The sequence below is a fragment of the Lepisma saccharinum genome, chromosome 1 (genome assembly GCF_977018435.1).
Source record: "Lepisma saccharinum chromosome 1, izLepSacc3.1, whole genome shotgun sequence".
Lineage (NCBI taxonomy): Eukaryota > Metazoa > Arthropoda > Insecta > Zygentoma > Lepismatidae > Lepisma > Lepisma saccharinum.
Genome location: NC_139229.1, coordinates 197,228,702 through 197,246,932, shown reverse-complemented (window position 1 = coordinate 197,246,932; position 18,231 = coordinate 197,228,702). Strand labels below are relative to the sequence as shown.

The following is an 18,231-nucleotide window of genomic DNA, read 5'->3' as shown; positions in this document are numbered from 1 at the left end:
TTTGCTATTAAAATCCACTCTTCGCCGTATAGTTAGGCAACAATCTTTTTTCATGTTATCCAATGTCAAAATCCGCAATTTTGTCTGTGAGGATCATCTTATATGCTGAAAATAATCTGTCAACAAAAACATAGTCAGTGGTGTAAAATTCAATGCTGAAATGTTAGTTTGCAAGGCGCGAATGCCACAAATCACCGAAGTGACGCGAAAGTGAGCAAGACCACACAGATCAGACAACTTGGTATTGTACAGGTAACAGTGGCACCAGACATTTGGTAAAAAAATTGTCATCATCATCATTTTTGTGTAGAAAGTCAACAGCAAACTCATACCTTTGGATGTATCAGTAGGTTTCACTTCATGTAACAGTTGCAATTTGTGGCGCGCAACTTTAGTCTTTTACGAACAACATCATACACTGTACCTTTAGGCACTCCTAATTGTAGACTACGTCTGGCCAATGACTTCTTCGGGCTCCGAACACACGAAACACGGATCTGTTCAACAAATTCTTCGGAAGTTCTCGGTCTACCTGGTGATTTACCTTTTAAAACACTACCGGTTTCCTTGAAAGACTTTAGCCAATGACGGATAGTTTTTGCTGTAGGTGGTTCACCACCATACTGACGTCTAAAATTACGTTGCACTGTTATAACTGACTCAGTTTTCACAAACCAAATAACACACTGCGCTTTCTGTTGCGGAGTACACATTGTTGCTGAGTTGCTCTGCACTACACGAACGCCGGAACTGAACTGAGGGAACAAAGGGAAAAACACAGCACTGGTCCCGTCTCAAGGTCAAGCAGACCTACCAACTGCAAGGGTGCCAAACTTGGAGAGTTGATGAATCAAACACCACAAACCACGTCTTTTTCAAACACCCTGTGTTAAAAACGTTAAAAAAGGCTTGATTTATGCGCATAAACCTAAAATAGGTTCTAACAAGCAAAATAGGTTTTTTAAGGCCCTATAAAACTTCATGAGTTGTTGCATTTTTGAACGAAACGCTGACATAACTTATTATTTCTTATATACCTGTAAAGGAAAATATAGGTTAAAACCTAAAAACCGAGGCCTAGTAATAACATAATAACCTGTGGCTCAACAGCCCTAAAAGGGCCTTAGCCTATCTACTGACTGCCAGTCTCCCTCCACAATCCTACCTAGGGGTGTGTAGTTCTCTAACTGGTAACGGAGTGATGTGGAGTCAGCACGTCAAACCCTCAGCCGTTATAGGAGATTTCCCAGATTTGCGCTACTTACTCGTAGCTCCCCAATTGCCTCACGATAGTGGGTTGCCACCGGTCCTCTGCACAGGCCGAAAACCTATAAACAGTGAACCAAGGAGTAGCGCCTTAGACCGCACGGCCAAGGAGGAGGACATTTAGAATAGGTACACTTCTAGTTTAATAGGAAATGAGGACGTCAAGTTATCGTACAAAAAGATGTTTCCTTGAGTTTCGGTCTTGCAAAATACGATGGAGGGGAAAAGATGTAATTTCTTGCTCCTCTAGCACCTAAATGGCACATCCTAGAAGAAAAATGTACAGAACATTTTGTGTAGAGAATTTTATGTAGATTAATTGTTGTCATAACCTATTTTGCTGTAAAATGCTTTTCAAGCGAGATATTTGCAAAGAACTGATTTTGGGAGCCATTTTCCAAAGATGGCGGCCAAAGCAGGGGTGGTAGAGGGGTGCAAAATTAATATGTCGTTAAGAACACATTTACGAAGATAATAAAATTTGTTCCAGCTTTCCCTGATTTTTTTCCTTATTGGGCCTTAAAGGCATCCGTTGTTGACAGGCCTATCTGGCCTACTCGCTGATTTGCGTTGTTTTCACTTAAATCGTGCAGTATCCTGAACCTTACGCATGGAATACAAATGTCGCACCATGGTTGAATGGTCACAGTAATAATTACTACAATAATATATTTCAGTTACATTCGCAGATTGATAAAATTGAATAGTTTTGTTAAGGTGACCTAAAATTTGTAGCTTGCTCCTAAAATGTTATATTTTTAAAATTTTAAGTTGTAATAGGTCCGCCAGTACTTTTATTTGAGTTTGATTGATTGGTTTGGTTCATTTTACATCGTTTTTCTGCCACTTTTGGCTAATCACGAAGATGAGGATGAGTGATGATATGATGAAATTCATGAAGGGGATAATCACAAAGAACAGCCATGTCAGGCCGGAATTTGAATCCGTACCCTGACGTCGTAGCTTGCTGTGCTAACCACTACACTACAGTGTACTTAGGGAATATGCAATCTTCTCTGTCTTTAGCAAGATGCAGTGACTTAAGGCGAGGAGGGACAATTACGCACTAGTTGTGCATTTATTTCAATATCGTCGGATTGGGCACTGCTATTTAATAAAGTGTTTAGTATGCGAGAGAGTATGAATTTCTCTCCACGTTGCAAGTGGAAACTGTTTCTCAAGTTTAGTAAGCTAGACACGATGTTTGAAATATATGATTAATAAGTATTTACAAAATCCCATGTATTCCTTATGGGAAATCAACTTCAACTTCAAGTTACGGCTAATCAAATGGGAGTTTCGACTTTTCCTTCTACTATGACATAGTTCAACGTGTCTTTTTTCCGTACATGTACTTTTCTACGTCATTGGATGTTTGATATTCCCGAGAGAACGAATAAAATAATGGTCCCATCATCCTAATGTATTTCTCCTTACCTCATACGGCCATCGTGTCAGTGTTGCCAAACCTGATGTGCATAAAAGAGCTACATTTCACCATTAATACAGCTAAAGATGACTTTAAAGGAGCTAGATTAACGAAGGCTGCATAAAGTGCCTCCTAGGGTAATTTTAGGTGTCAGAGGGGCTATTACCGTTAGCTTTAGAGTGATGGCAATTTATTGTTAGTTTTCACCGCCTAGATTTAGCGGCATCACCTATTTCAATAATCCAATGATGTTCATATGAAATCGAAAATAAAGGATTCCCTGATAACAATATTGTCATCTTCACCTTATGCACGGCGCAATATATATAAAAATACCTGGGGAGGAAAGAGGCGGTGGGTGACGCAGCCTATATATGAATATCACGTCACGTGCAAAATGTACACTCATGGCAAAGGTTGGTCTTTATGGGCCGGAGCCAGTGGTGGCATCATGGTGGGGCAGAGGGCGGGTGCCACAGTTCACAGTCAAACGAGTGCACGAAAGAGCCAGATCTGGCTCCAAAAGAGCGAAGTTGTCAACAGTGATCGGCAGCTGTCCCAGCGAGAAAGATCTAGGGGAAATTGTCCCTCCTCGCCTTAAAACATATATACTGGTGATCAACTCCTTATCAAGTACATAAAAATTAAAATACAGTGAGAACTTAAGATCAATATCCAAATTGGTAAAAGCTGATATTTGTATTAAGAACAATCTTCAAAGCATCAAACTATAATGGCCAAGCCATTGATAAAAGCTGAGGCTGTTATGGGACACTCAGTACACACAAAGGTGGACAATACACAGAATAAGGGACAACCACCCTACAGGTATGCTGGCTGTGGTTCGAAAACTTTTTCACGGTGAAAAATCGCTACGGACTTAACCCCAATATATTAAATTTTCATGTCATCCATTCTGTCTAAAAAAAAAATGGCCTGCAAGAATGCAGTTACCGGCGTACAACGTGGAAGAGATGTTGATATTTGAATGCCTTATCAAAATGCTATCTTTTACACTCAAATATTATATTTGTCTTAATAATGATTATAATCTAATGACAATATAATCTTGCAAACTTCTTCCACAATTTATATGTCTGTTCTTAATACATTTAAAACTTTATAATATATATCAGTACATCTTACATGTATGTAGAATATTCGAACAATTAATGTGCACAGCTTTTATTTATTTCAGATGGGTTCAATATCTCTGTGCTCTCGTTAAGTTTCTTTTTCACTCCGAAGTAAGCAACTTCATTGTGGTTGCAAGATTTATGTTATGTATTCCCTGGTAAATAAAAAAATGAATTTTCTGTAAAACGCTTTCCGTTAAATATACTGCTTCAAGCATATCAACCTTCGCACAATATTTACATACAAAAAGTGGTCAGTAACAGAATCGACTTGTTGTTTTGAGTTGTTGTTTTTTAAGTCCACTTTATGCACAGATAGATTAATCAGGACTGGATCTACAGTTTATAGTGGGCTACGAACCACTATGCTGTGTGTCTCCACCGGGTATCGAACCCGAGATTCCTTGATTATGAGGTATCGAAGTTACCAAAACGCCATCTGAGAAGACAATAACATTGGCTGTGGGTACCTGGTTCGATACTCGTGGAGGCACATTGCACAGTGGTTTAGATCCCACCTTAAACTGCAGGTTCAGTTCCGATAAGCCTATCTGTGCGTGAAGTGGACTTAAAAACCAAACTCAAACGATGCAAATGCATCATATACGTTAAGCAACACATGCGATGATAAATACATTATCTGAAGGAAAATGTTAAGATCAGTTACTTCGCCTTGTAGCATCTCTGTTGCCATGGTAACTATTGTTTCAATGCCATAATGTAGATGGCTGTGGATGCGGGTGCAGGATTTTTACTTCCTGGTGCACATCACATCCTGTCGCCTCCGTCTCCTTGAATGCTCTGACCTCTATAGAAGATTTCCACCGGAAGCGGAGATGGCAAAGGACGCCGGAACTGGCTACTATATAAGCGAAGGGTTCCCTGAAGCTGGCCCCTTCTGTTGCTTGTATTAGATCTGTACATCAGGGATTGTAGCTGCCAGTCACCGCCAGAAAGCAGAGGTAAGTGTGCTGCCGCATTCCTGGACCACCTACTAGTTTAGCCTTTGTAAACAGTCTAACTCAGTGGTATTCGAACTGTGCGGCGTGCCTCCACAGAACTTCCGAAAAAAAATCTGATAGTTTAAGTGTGTTAATAAAAATATATAAATATATTCTTTTGGTTGTCGCTCGGTATGTCAACTTTCCTGTGTTTGGACTGAGATCGGAGCTGCACACGTACCTTGTAGAAGAAAAACATGCAAATGCTGAAAACTTCATTGATAGTGCATTTGTACAGAAATTGACATACCTTTCTGATATTTTCCACAAACTGAATGTATCTGAGCAAGGTACAGGGGAATCCTGCAGACAAGGTGTCAGCCTTCAAAAAAAGTTGCTGCTTTGTAAGAGAAAGGTTAAACAGTGAACATATTTGCTAGAGGAAACATGACTACAATTCTGTTTGCCTGTTTTAAACATCTAATATCCAGCTATTCTTATTGCCTATATTAATTTCTTGTTTTCGGATAATCGTGAACATGAGGATAAAAGCTGGCAACATAAAATTGATGAATGAACAATCACGAACACACATGGACAACGCAGAACACAAATCCCACAGAAGATTATACTGGCTGTGAACCAGGACGCCAGAGCCTATGAGAATGCAATCCAATCTGTAGTGCGTGGGAAGAAAAGCTGACATTCGGTTATTTGGGTGTCTCTAGAAAGAGTTTGATTAAGATTAAACCCTTTAATCAAACTATTCTAGCACAATTAAACAAATCGTAAACCTGACCTGTTCTGTATACCATACCTGTATAGGTAGGTTTCATGTGATGTCAGGATGCGTAAAGCCGCCATGTTTGCGGCCAAATTTGTTTGTCGTGTGCAAGGAAATATTGTGAAATAATGTGACAGTCTGTTTGAAACATCGAATACCGGACAATAGCCCCGTCTAGTTCGCTGCACTTTTTGAAACTAGGTGTAGTGCAGGTTAGTGGTGGCGATTAAAAGGGGTGTGGGTGGCAGTTGCCCCCTCCCTACTTTTTGCCACTTTTGCCCCTGCACTATGCTACTAAAAAAACTTTTCTTCTACTAAGGGAAAGTAAACTGTCCTGCCCCCCCCCCCCAGTTTGGGAACCCGCCGCCACTGGTGCAGGTGTATCCCGGTGTCAAGCTGGTGCAAGAAAATGATGTTCAACCAAGCTCATGAATAACAGCGTTCAGGTTCATAAGATTTAACAAATGCGTGTCTTCTGCTTTAAACTTTAATTTCATTATTTAGCATGCACGTACGTGATCATACACCACACATTTCACTGCTCGAGAACGTAGTGCAAACGGTGCAGGCACCAAATACACTACTTGACATCAAATCAACGAAGTAGAACAGTCGGTGTTGAACCGTGTAACCAACTAGACGCGCCAGTGGAGAGCCGAAAAGTGCAGCGATCTAGACGGGGCTATTGTCAAGGGGCTATTGTACTATCGTAAACCAGGTTACAAGAACTAGCCACCATAATGGCTGCTCGAAACCACAATTCAGCAGTTTGTGACGTAGATGAAACGCACCTCTATGCATAGCCCTGAAAGTATGTGGGTGGAGGGGGTTTTCCTTTCGGGGGTTTCCCAAGTTTTTATTTCTTTCTTCAGAAAGTGTCACCCCTTAAAACCTCAAAATAAAATGTGACTAAGATAGTCCCAAAATATGTTCCAATTATTTCTTATGTTCATATTACACTATGTGAAGTAGATACTCCTACTCATATTCATCAATCTTAAACCATTCTCTGCCTAGTAAAATCTATACTAGTTACACAAAACAACTGACGTTTGAGACAGAAGACGAGATTTTGTGGACTTCTACTCAGTGGTTGTAATAAGGGCCACGCAGAGAGACGGAGGTCAAAGAGCTTTGCAGTCATTAAGGAACTTAGGTTCCATAATGTAAAGAGCATACAAAATTCTCCTCTATTAAAACTAACCTAAAACATTAATGCAATTGTAATCGAAGAAATCATTCATACCTAAATCAAGGGATTTCTATTTGTTTGTCCACTGTCAAAAGAACGTTTTTGACCAGTTACAAAACATAAATTCGAACAAGGCACACAATATTTTGCAAAATGATCTACGTCCAAGAAAGACTCCGAGACCTATGTTTTGGAGTAGGTACAAACATTCTCTACCCTACGATTTCCACAATTTGTAAAGTCAACGGCAAATATAATGTAGGGAAATTGACCACCGCTATTTTCATTTCTACATCCTGTGCCTTTGTAAGGAATGAAATTGGGTTGATGCTATGCAGATGTTGCCTCTGTTTATTGAAGTTTTTTTTTAAAAAATTCGCGACAACAGACTGAAAAGTATGAAGGACAAATTAGCCCACTGTTACTTTTACCGTTGAATGCACAGTGTAATAATATTGTTATTATGGTGTCATTTGTTAGACTTTCCTGGCCTATTAATGTGGTTTTGGTATCTTATTAGATTCTTTTTATTAAAAATCTAGCGTACTGGAAACTACAGGATAAATTTATGAAACTCGATTTAAATAGGATCCCCTTTTTCAGTTCTGCAGGGGTACCCAAAATCGGTATCTCAGGTGTGTAGTAATCGTAGTGTTAACGTTAGAGACCTGTAAAGCAAACCCGAATTTGATTTTGATTTTTGATGTTCGAACACTTCAATGTTAATATAATTAACACTAAAGTAGCTAACCAAACCAGTTTATTTACAATTAAAAGCACTTTACATGTAACATTTCTAACCTCTATCAGGGTCTTCCTGATAGATACCTCAAAGTCAAGTGGATTCAGGATGGATTAAAGAATTTGTGCTAAACTTGTTTTGTATTCTTTGACAGTCTGCAAAAATATATTATTGTAGTACTCTGATTTATGTCCCTCGAACGTTTCTCCCATATGAGATAACAGTACCACCACTTCTCATACTTCGTCGCCTCATAAAGAGAGGGTGGGAGGTGGAGGCACATGCCCTCGCTGAATCGGCCAATTGCTACTCACATGGGAATTATTAACAATAAGTCACTTCATTGACATTGAACAGCTAAATGTCTATATAACATGCACTGGAGTCAAGTATTATTCATTTACACCATAACACAGAAAGCTTCCTGAATACAGGTAGTATGAAAATAGATTCAGCTTTTAATATTATTTTTGCACTTCTTTATTCTAGGCTCCATACATAGTTGCTACGTTGACTAATTTCTGCATTCTATCTTGGCCGGCGGCAGACATCGACAGAAAACAATGAAAACTTTCATCGTTCTTGCCTGCGTTCTGTCAACTGTTGTGGCATATTCAATGGTGAGTATTGTGGTCCCCGTGGCGGAGTGGTTAACACATCGCGCTACGACGTCACGGGTCCCGGGTTCGAAGGTAAATTGTCCATGACTGTTTTCATTAATTTTTCTCATGCAATTCCGTTTTTTTAAGGAACAGATTTTTAGGAGTGTTGGTGCAGAGATTGTCAGTTGTTTGATGTTTTGTTTAAATTCTTGAATCCCTTACCGGAAAAAAAAAGAAATATGATAATGGACACTTTTCTTGTTAATACTTATGCATCCCACTCTAAGTACGTACAGTACGAGAACGAAAGTATATTTTATTTGTTTATTATTTTAATTTCGTATTGAAAATAGAATAACTGCTCACTACTACGTAAGATTTTCTAAGATTTGTGGAATAAATTACAGTGCTTACGTAGTAAGTATAATATATAATCCTTATCCCTCTCGGCTTCGAATTCTCGGCACTGTTCATCACGATAATATTATTTTGTGTTCAGGTGCAGAACCACAAATGGTCGAACACCAGCAGAGGTTTCTAGAGCTTCGCACGCAGTTCCCTAGTTTTAACGAGTTTTATACGAATGGGTCCAAAGCAGTCGTATCCGTTGCCTAAAGGCAGTGGACCTTTCTGATCTCCATGCTCTGCAGAAAACCCTTGTCTGCATTGATTCGACCAACGTGATTCAGACACTGGAATCGCCGAATTACCAGCATCCGGCAGTGCAGCTAATCTTTCGACGGCTCATGCCTTTATCTGTCAGTGCTGATGTTAGCTTCTGCTGGGTCCCTAGTCAGGTTGGCATACAGGGGAACGAAGCAGCCGATGCTGCCGCCAAGTCTGCTGATGCAGATGGCGACGTTCTCGTCAACCTTTTGCCAGCTAGCGACCTGCAAAATGTGTTTCGTTGTTTCCTTCTTGACAATTGGCAGGAAAAGCGGGATGTGATAACGAGGACACAGCAGCTTCACGATTTTAAGTACACAATAGATACATGACAATCCTCGTCCCTTCCATCCCGTTGAGAGGAAGTTATCACCTGACTGCGTATTGGACACAGTCGTCTCACCCATGGTCATTTTCTGCACGGGCTGGATCCTCCAATGTGTTGTGTTTGTAATATTGTTTTAAGTATTTGGCATATTCTTGTTGAATGTGCCGATATTACTTTCCTCAGGCAGACTTTTAATTTTTCCAACTGTTTTTCATCTCTCTTTGGAGATGACGACAGTGTGTTATAAAATGTTCTTAGCTTTATCCAAGGAGCTGGTCTCTTCCACTCTCTGTGTGGAAGATTTTAGTATATTCTTACTTTTTAATTTTAACTTTTATCAAGGGGCTTTTTACAGAGGATAAAGAGGGGGGGACCCCCGAAAGTTGCCCAGCCTCCACCTGCATACAATCACAGGTACGCGCTTGCTGTCCTGGTACGTCACGGACACTGCCGGCTTGTAACAATTCCATTGAAAGTCAATGTATTCATTAAAAGCCGGCAGTGTCCGTGACTTACATGGAATTTACACCAGGACGTCGTATCATTTGAATTTCGGTTCCACCGTCTTACTCTCTCTCATTTCTTAATTATTTCCAAATGGACATTACATGTATGCACTACATAGTTGTTCGGAGTTCCAGAACAACGATGTTGGTTGCGCAAACAATACAATTTATATAATTTATACAGTTAAACTTGCAACACTTTTCATTGATGATGAAACGAAGCTTTTTACACCAATTGTGCTAAATTTTTAATTAAGAGTTTTAGATAATGGGATATTTCACCGCAGTGGCGTGGCGTGGGATTTTTAAAAGTGTTACCGGTTATCAGTAGGACATTTAAGGGAGGAGCCGTAAGACTTGGGCGCCTCCCCACCTCATGCCCCCCCTTCCCCAATGTCTTCCAAGTAGATCATATAATATTAATCTGGTACGTCTGCAATTCAATACTAGATTTTGGTAAAGTTATTAATCAGGAAAAAAAATGTTGACATAAGGACTGAAGTGAAATATCAAACATTGGTTGTTGACACAATAATACGTAATTTGATACTTACAGAAACATCGAAGGCTACTTATAGAGCAGATCAATCCGACGAATCTTCTTTGAAAATAGTTATATGATGCTGTGGTCTCGGGTTCGAATCCTGGCTTGGGTATGGACGTTTGTGATGTTTATTCATCAATTTCATGATATCATCACTCATCCCCATCTTCGCAAATTAGCCAAAAGTGGCACAAGCGAAGCAAAATCAATCAAATCAAATCAAAAAGTTCTATGATGCTGTCATAAAGTGAAGTTTTTCATTTGAATTTGAATTTTTGGGTGCGTCATGGTCATGGTCCATGTTATCCACACCTGAATTCCACACTTTTTTTTTACCCGAAAATAGAGTACATGGCCAACAAAACAGTTTCGACAACTGCGCACATCCACATAACCACGGATAGTCGTTATACCACGAAACATTGAAATGTCGGTCATATCCAGCAGACGACTTGGTTTTGAAATCGTTCAAAATAGGCTTTGGCCTTTGGCCGACCCAATTTGAGCGACAAGAGACACGTGGTGCACGAGTCGCTTGGAAGCGAACTTTCCGTAGTCAATGCAACCTTTCGAACAGAAGACACACGAAAAGCTGCACGTGTCTCTTGTAGCCTCGGTCCGTTGTTCACAGATGCGGGGTGAATGTTTCCCTTCAGACTGAAGAGGATTGTGTCGCTTGTCGCTTGGGTCTGAATTATACGTGTCGCTTGTCGCTTCGGTGTGAAATTTCCACAAGATAGCTTTCAGGTTGAAGCGACAGGCGACACAGGGTTTTCGCACCAAAGCAACAAGGGACACTATCCTTTAGGGAGATTTCAGACCGGAGCGACAAGCGACACGCGACACATGTTGCTTTGGAACGAGCAAAACAACAGCAACGTTTCACAGCGTATGAGCATGGCAGGCCGCACAAACCTGCGTTCGATTGGTGAAATCCTGAAGCGACACGTGTTACGGGTCGCGTGTCGCTTCGATGTGAAATCTCCCTTAGTCTATAAGCAAGCTTTCACTGTGAATTCACTACCAACAGGCAGAGGCGACTCAAGGCAAGCTATTAAAAAACGGCCCAGTCCGAACGACACGCAAGCGACAAAGCAACACGAGCCGCTTGCCGGTCTAGTCGCTTCCGTTCCGAAGGTTGCATTTATTACTGTCGCTTATTACTCCTATGACTTCAGGCAATTTTATGTTCGTTACGTCAAAGCAGAGTATCTAATTGCACTAGCTTTTTAGAGCCGCGGTGGTGTAGTCGTTAGGCGTGAGACCCGGGTTCGAATCCCGGAGTGGGTGAATAAAGGTCGGAATTATTCCACATTGTCCCCGCATAAAGCAGCTTCGGGGCTCAACAGCCTCATATCAATGGGTGCATGGGGCAATCCTGGAGGGCAAAAGCGGCCAGAGTGTGATGCTGATCACTTCGCCTCCAAAATGACTTTTCCCCCACATCCCGTAAATGTGCCTTCATGGCACTGTGTTATATGCACTTGGAACTTTACCTTTACCTAGGTTTTTGGTGCTAAATCTTAGTGGTTTGCAACCAGCACTCGAGGCTGCTGTGAGAAGAGCGTCGCAAATGAAAGAAGGGTCTGTTTGGGCGAGAAATTTTATGATTATTGTCGCCAGTATACAATTATGAGGAAATTTCAGTAGGAAGATACAAGGACACGAGGCTAAAGTCTGGGCAAATTCGTTACGGACAACGTGTGACGAATTAGAATTTTCCGAGGGGTAATCTTACAGATCTCTTTCATATAATAGAAGCTGATTTGGGTTTCCAAAGAAAATGCTTTATTCCGAATAAATAAATATTTGCAATTGATTAGTTATTTTGTTTATATTTTTTCGAGACTTTCGAGACGAGACGAGACTTTTCAGAAGCCGTCTCGTCCCGTCTCGTGTTTCGTCTCGTTTTCGAGACGAGACAGATGCTCAGTCTCGTCCCGTCTCGAATTTTAAAAAAGCCTGTCCCGTCTCGTGGGCAACACTAAGTGAAATTGAAGTGATTGTCGCTAGATGTCACTGGTACGTTTCAAGTATTATTCAACAAGAGACGAACAAGCTTTAAATGCAGAGACGTTTTGTTTTATTTAAATTAATTGATATGTTTCTTGCCTAAATGCTGAAAATAATACTATGTAAAACATTGATATATAATTTGAAATTAATTTTATATGTAACTCTCAAAAGTCCTAATTTGCATGGTGTGGCCATGGCATCTCGTGGTTGTCTGAATAGCCAAGATATGTATTGCTACATCTGCGGTGAATTTGTTCCTCGGGTACAGAGACAGGAAATTACATATTTTGTAAGAAGAGCTTATTACGCATACTTTAAAATGAAACTAGGAGATCAAGATAAATCGTGGGCCCCACACAAGGTATGTAGATCATGTGTGGAATCTTTACGAAACTGGAGCACAGGAAAGCGGCCAACTATGCCATTTGCAATACCTATGGTGTGGAGGGAGCCTCAGGATCACAGCAATGGTTGTTACTTCTGTTCCTGTGAAATTGTAGGTCGAAATAATAGAAACAAGAAGAGGATAGTGTATCCCAATATTCCCTCTGCAATGAGACCTGTGTTGCACGGTCCAGACAGGCCTGTACCGATACCTCCATCAAGTCTTGAGTGTGTAAGTGATCCTGGTTCACTAAGTGATTTAGTGGAAGGAAGTGAAATGGAAGATGACATTTATGACCCCCTCACGGATCTCGTGACCCTATACCGTTCACTCAAAGCGAACTCAATGATTTAGTTAGAGACCTAAATTTATGTAAAGAATCAGCTGAGCTTCTTGGTTCCAGACTTAACGAAAAAAACTTGCTGGCTCGTGGAACAACATTTTCCTGGTACAGACACCGAGAAAAAGAGTTTGTGCCTTATTTCTCGAAACAAGATTCTCTCGTGTTTTGTTTTGATGTGTCCGGTTTGCTGACTAAGTTAAATTTTCCTTGTCTTTGAACTGATTGGAGGCTATTCATTGACTCGAATAAAACAAGTTTAAAATTTGTTCTGTTATATAATGGAATATGTAATATTGCTCATTCTGTGTCACTAAAAGAAACCTACAGCAATATGCAACTTGTTCTTAATAAAATTAAATATGAGGACCATGGTTGGTTGGTGTGTGGTGATCTTAAAGTTTTGAGCATTTTACTTGGACTACAATGTGGATATACGAAAATGCCATGTTACATCTGTGAATGGGATAGTAGGGCACGATATTACCACTGGGAAAGAAAAGAATGGCCAATACGGAAAACGTTGAACCCGGGTTCAAAGAACATCGTACAACAACATTTAGTCAGTTCTGAGAAAGTTGTACTTCCTCCTCTTCATATCAAATTAGGGCTGATTAAACAATCTGTGAAGGCACTTAACAAGGAAGGACAATGTTTCCAGTTCATATGCAACAAATTTCCATCCCTGTCGTACGGCAAAGTGAAAGAAGGTGTTTTTGTTAGACCAGACATTAGGAAATTAATGAATGATAAAGACTTCGAGGAAACAATGACTGTAGCTGAAAGAGATGCTTGGATAGTATTTAAAAGTGTAGTGTTGAACTTCTTGGGGAACCACAAAAGTCCTGATTACAGAGAAGTTGTTGAGAATATGTTACTTAAATTTCAAGAGCTGGGTTGCAACATGAATCTCAAATTACATTTTTTGCATTCACACCTTGATAACTTTTCACAAAATCTTTGTGAATTAAGTGAGGAACAGGGCGAACGGTTCCATCAGGACATGAAGGATATGTAGAAAAGGTATCAAGGACATTGGAGTGTTAGCATGATGGCTGACTACTGTTGGGCATTGTACAGATAAACGCCAGAAGAAAATCACAAGAAAGTTAGAAAAGCTTACAGAAGAAAGCGTGCTAAACAGAACTGAAAAATATGTATTGTGTAATGATTTTCTTGTGTGTATATTATATACTGCTATATGTCATTTTCTATATTATATGGGTCCTTTGTGTCTGTCTATATTCATTTTAAAATAAACATGTTGATGCGTTTAGTGTGATAAGCTACTTATTCTGATTGAAGAAAAGAAAAATTATAATAAAAATGTATGCAATATTGGACAAAGCCCAAATTTTAAAATTTGGTTTGTAATAAAACCTTTGCGTGATAGAGAAAAACGAATTTCATGTTCGTGATCAGCATGACACAAATAATAAAGTACACCTATTAAACAAAAAACAACATTAAATTGAATTTAATTTGCGGCCCTGTGTTATATATATACTGCACAAAACTTGTAACCAAACTTACGGTGAAGGTAATTCAAGTTATATCTAACATACTATCCATCTATATACTTCTAATAAACTTGCTATCCATCAATGTTCATTTGTTTTCTCAACAATAAAATTAAGGAAACATATGTTATATTCTTTTGACAGATACAGCCCATAATGTTCTACGGTATATTTTTAGTATATATTATTGTGCACAAGAATCATTTTTAAACAACATGAGCCACACTCTTAGTTATCTTCTTGTAGTCAATTCCCCTCACAAAATTTATCTTCCGTAAGGTATGGACAGTTGATACGAGTCATATTTTACGTGACGTCACTACTTGACAAATATGACATTAAGGTAACATTTTCAACGTCTGCTTCCAAGTTCAATTACAGGCATGGCTAACACAACAGTATTACATGTATAAACATTTCGTTAAAATAACCATGATCTATCGAATTTTGAGTACTAATTAAATAAGTTATTCATGTTGAGTTGAGGTTTTAAGTCCACTTTATGCACAGTATGGCTAATCGGGACTGGACCTACAGTTTAAAGTGGGACCCGAACCACTTGTGCCTCCACCGGGTATCGAACCCGGGACAATGCAATGACGCTACCACTGCGCCATGGGGGAGGCCTAAATAAGTTGTTCATGACTGTTTATGTTGTATCTTGACAAAATCTTATGTAGATGTATGTCACTCTTGTCTGATGCATATTTTCTAACTAGGAATTTAATCATATGTGATGGTGATTATTTTGAGGATAATAAAAATGTACGAAGGCACTAAAAACTCTCAACTAAGCACCGAAAGATACAAAGTGCAAGTCATTTTAATTGTTATTATTTTCTTGGGCACCATGTGTCGCCTCAGTCGAATATGACCGTGTACATTTTTAATCTAGCATTGCAACATCTGCGCTTACATTAACCAGTGCGATTCATAAAAAATCGAAACATATGCAGGAGATTTGTTGTTATTTTAGATATCAAGATTAAATATTTTCAAATTAAGTTTGCAATTAGAAAAATATTTAAAGAAAGTATGTGAATATCAAATTTAATTGTTGTATGTAGAAGTCGTAAAAGCCATGAGGGAAAATTGGCGGATTTCTAGCTCCTGGACGGAAACAGACGTTGCTAGGGAGTATGAAACGGGCATTTTCACCCTTTGAAGAAGGCTAAGTGAGCGTCTCGTGCTCTCGTCGACGTGGTTCGCTTATTTGAAAAGTTTTCAACGTAATGTTATGTGTGTTTGGACTCTAATATGGTACAAATATTGTCTATTTCCTTAATAATAAACTAAGTAAGTAATAACTGTTTCAAGCTTAGTTAGTTGGATGTTTTGTATAAACGAATTCAATAGCGACACTAAATCGGAATAGCAATATTTTAAGTATCTTGTCATTTCCGCATTTTTAAACGTAATCGAATTCCTACCTCTCCTTAGTAATAAATTCTGCCGCTCATATTTTGAAATTCGAAAAGTCTAGCATAATTCACTTACACTAGTTTTCAAGGTTAAAATAAACTTTCACCAAGTTCCCTAGCAACGTCCGTTTCCATTGTCGACAACAAACACGGCAAGCTCTAAAGAATTGCTTGTCATTATACCCCCAAAACATTTATTTGAAACGAGCACGATGTTGATATTCTCGCATTGAGTATACCAATATACATATACGTAATTGTATCTGGACTGAATCTTCTTCTTATGTAGATGTCACCCTTGTTTGAGGCACCTTTCCAAAACCAGGAGTTGATTTATCTGTGTGTGATCTGTGAGAAATATAATGTATCTCGACAATTAAGAATTGAAGCAAACAATGTATGCAAAAGAAATGCCCGTGGGAACGGTTGCTACGGACGTGAAAAAAGGGAAGGGCCGATTGAGCTATTTTTGAATTTTCTCGGCCTTTTGGGACAATTTCATGGGGGGTCGTAATCGGGCATTTTTCGCCTCCGGGGCTTCCTTCATGGAGAACATTTATGTCAGTGAGTCAGTGGGATTGGGGCTATATATATATTGGATATGTTACTCAGGAGAAGAGACTGAAGCTTGGGAACTATGCATTTATAACTCATTCCAATACACACCTGCTAAATGAAGTAACCAGGTACGTATTTAGGCTATTTTATTTCGTTAACAATTCTAAGATACGTTGGCATTGCAATACAGATTGTCAGTGCATTGTTTTATGAACATCTCTCTACTTCAGTACAATGCAGTGACCTGTACATTTATTAACTCGGCATTTGCAAAATTTCGATAATAGTAATAAATTTGCATTTATCTTCTTTGTAGTATGATGATGGATGCACATACGATCTGACTGACCATGCAAAACAGTTAGTAAATCAGTGTGAGAAAGAGAGTCCAAATGTAAGTATTTGTGTACGCATTTTTAAAATTATTTGTGTGAATACAAAAATATATTAATATCCGATATGTTTGGGACACAGAAATTATGATGCGGGAGACGGGATTAGTGTAGGACAGCCGAAAATACAAGGTTCTCTCGAATACCATCAAAAATGAAAAATTAGGCAATAGCTGTTAATCATTCGGAAAAATGTAAGTATTACACCATTTCTTTTACAGCTCATACGAAGATCATATCACCTCTTTCGGGGACATGTATTGCTATTTCTGCTTGGAAGTGCTGGTGACAAGGACGTATTTACGTGGGGGTTCCATAGAATCGAATCACCTGCAATTGTTGCCAAGCTATACAATTAAATAAGCGAAACACTTATTTCAATAATGTTATGTTTATTTGCTTCCGACATACTTAACGTGAAAACAATACTTCGACTGGAATAAATCGGTTTTACACTGACAGTATCTGAAGAAAACGGATGCATACATTGATTGCACTTTCATCTAATAACTCTGAAAGTATTAATTTAGCGGGCATCGTGAAAATTAGTGTTTGTAAATAAATGAATGGGCTAATAAAGTATAAGCTTGGTTGGAAAACGTGCAATTTTTCATGAATGCTGATGACATTTGTGTATTTCTAATAGACAATCTAAGTGACTGTCATTCAATACCCGCACGTAGGGAATAACGATCTCAATGAAATATTTTCACTGTACAATCATTGTTCAGGTTAATGCAGGAGTAATTATAGAATACTCAAATACATGAAACTAGGTGATCAACTGTATCACATGCTTGCTTTGTATCACACACTGACTCTTTCTGGCTAGCTGGCTTAGGTGGCACCACCGTGTGAATTAAGCTTTTTGCTTAGGGAGGTAGATTTTTATGTGTATGCAAATTTTGTATAGGCTATGTTACCAGCCAGTAAATTAAACTATTGCCTTTCGGTTCTAAGTACCTTACTTATGATAACATGTACATGTTATCATATGACCATATGTATATATGTACAGTCATGTTCAAAAAATCTGTCGCATGGTTTTTTTCTAAGTCCAACGTCTTACGAAATTACGTTGGTAGCTCTGAAACAAGGAAGTGTTGTGAAATATACGATCCTCCAATCAGAGTGAAGTTCGATTCGGAGGAGCAGGAGGCGTGACTCACGGTCTTGTCCACAGGAAGTTCAACCAATGCAGCATTTCCAAATATGAGATAACGTCCCCATTGGTTAAAGATTGTTCCACTAATGCGAATCGGCAGAAAGATTGCGCAAAAGTTTACTTTGTCGTTTTAATTGCCTTTAATCGTTTCAAATTAGTATTAAATTGTCCCAATTATAGTTCACGAGCTTAATATAATGTATTCATGTATGTGTTTGACAATCATATATATCACTCAATAGAACAATTTTCACATTGTTTTCACTACGTGAGATGACATTTCATTTACATTTACGAT

The 18,231-nt window shown here is 39.0% G+C and overlaps 2 long non-coding RNA genes across 2 annotated transcripts in view; both read left to right on the top strand.

The window, feature by feature from the left end:
* Positions 1–3,986, top strand: part of LOC145991090 (uncharacterized) — a 35,171-nt gene extending 31,185 nt beyond the window's left edge. The window contains exon 5 of the long non-coding RNA XR_014442006.1: positions 3,894–3,986. This is a non-coding gene — a long non-coding RNA (uncharacterized LOC145991090). The remainder of the gene's footprint in view (positions 1–3,893) is intronic.
* Positions 3,987–7,983: 3,997 nt separating this feature from the next.
* LOC145991082 (uncharacterized) overlaps positions 7,984–18,231 on the top strand; it is a 42,923-nt gene continuing 32,675 nt past the window's right edge. The window contains exons 1-2 of the long non-coding RNA XR_014442005.1: positions 7,984–8,110; positions 16,693–16,770. This is a non-coding gene — a long non-coding RNA (uncharacterized LOC145991082). The remainder of the gene's footprint in view (positions 8,111–16,692; positions 16,771–18,231) is intronic.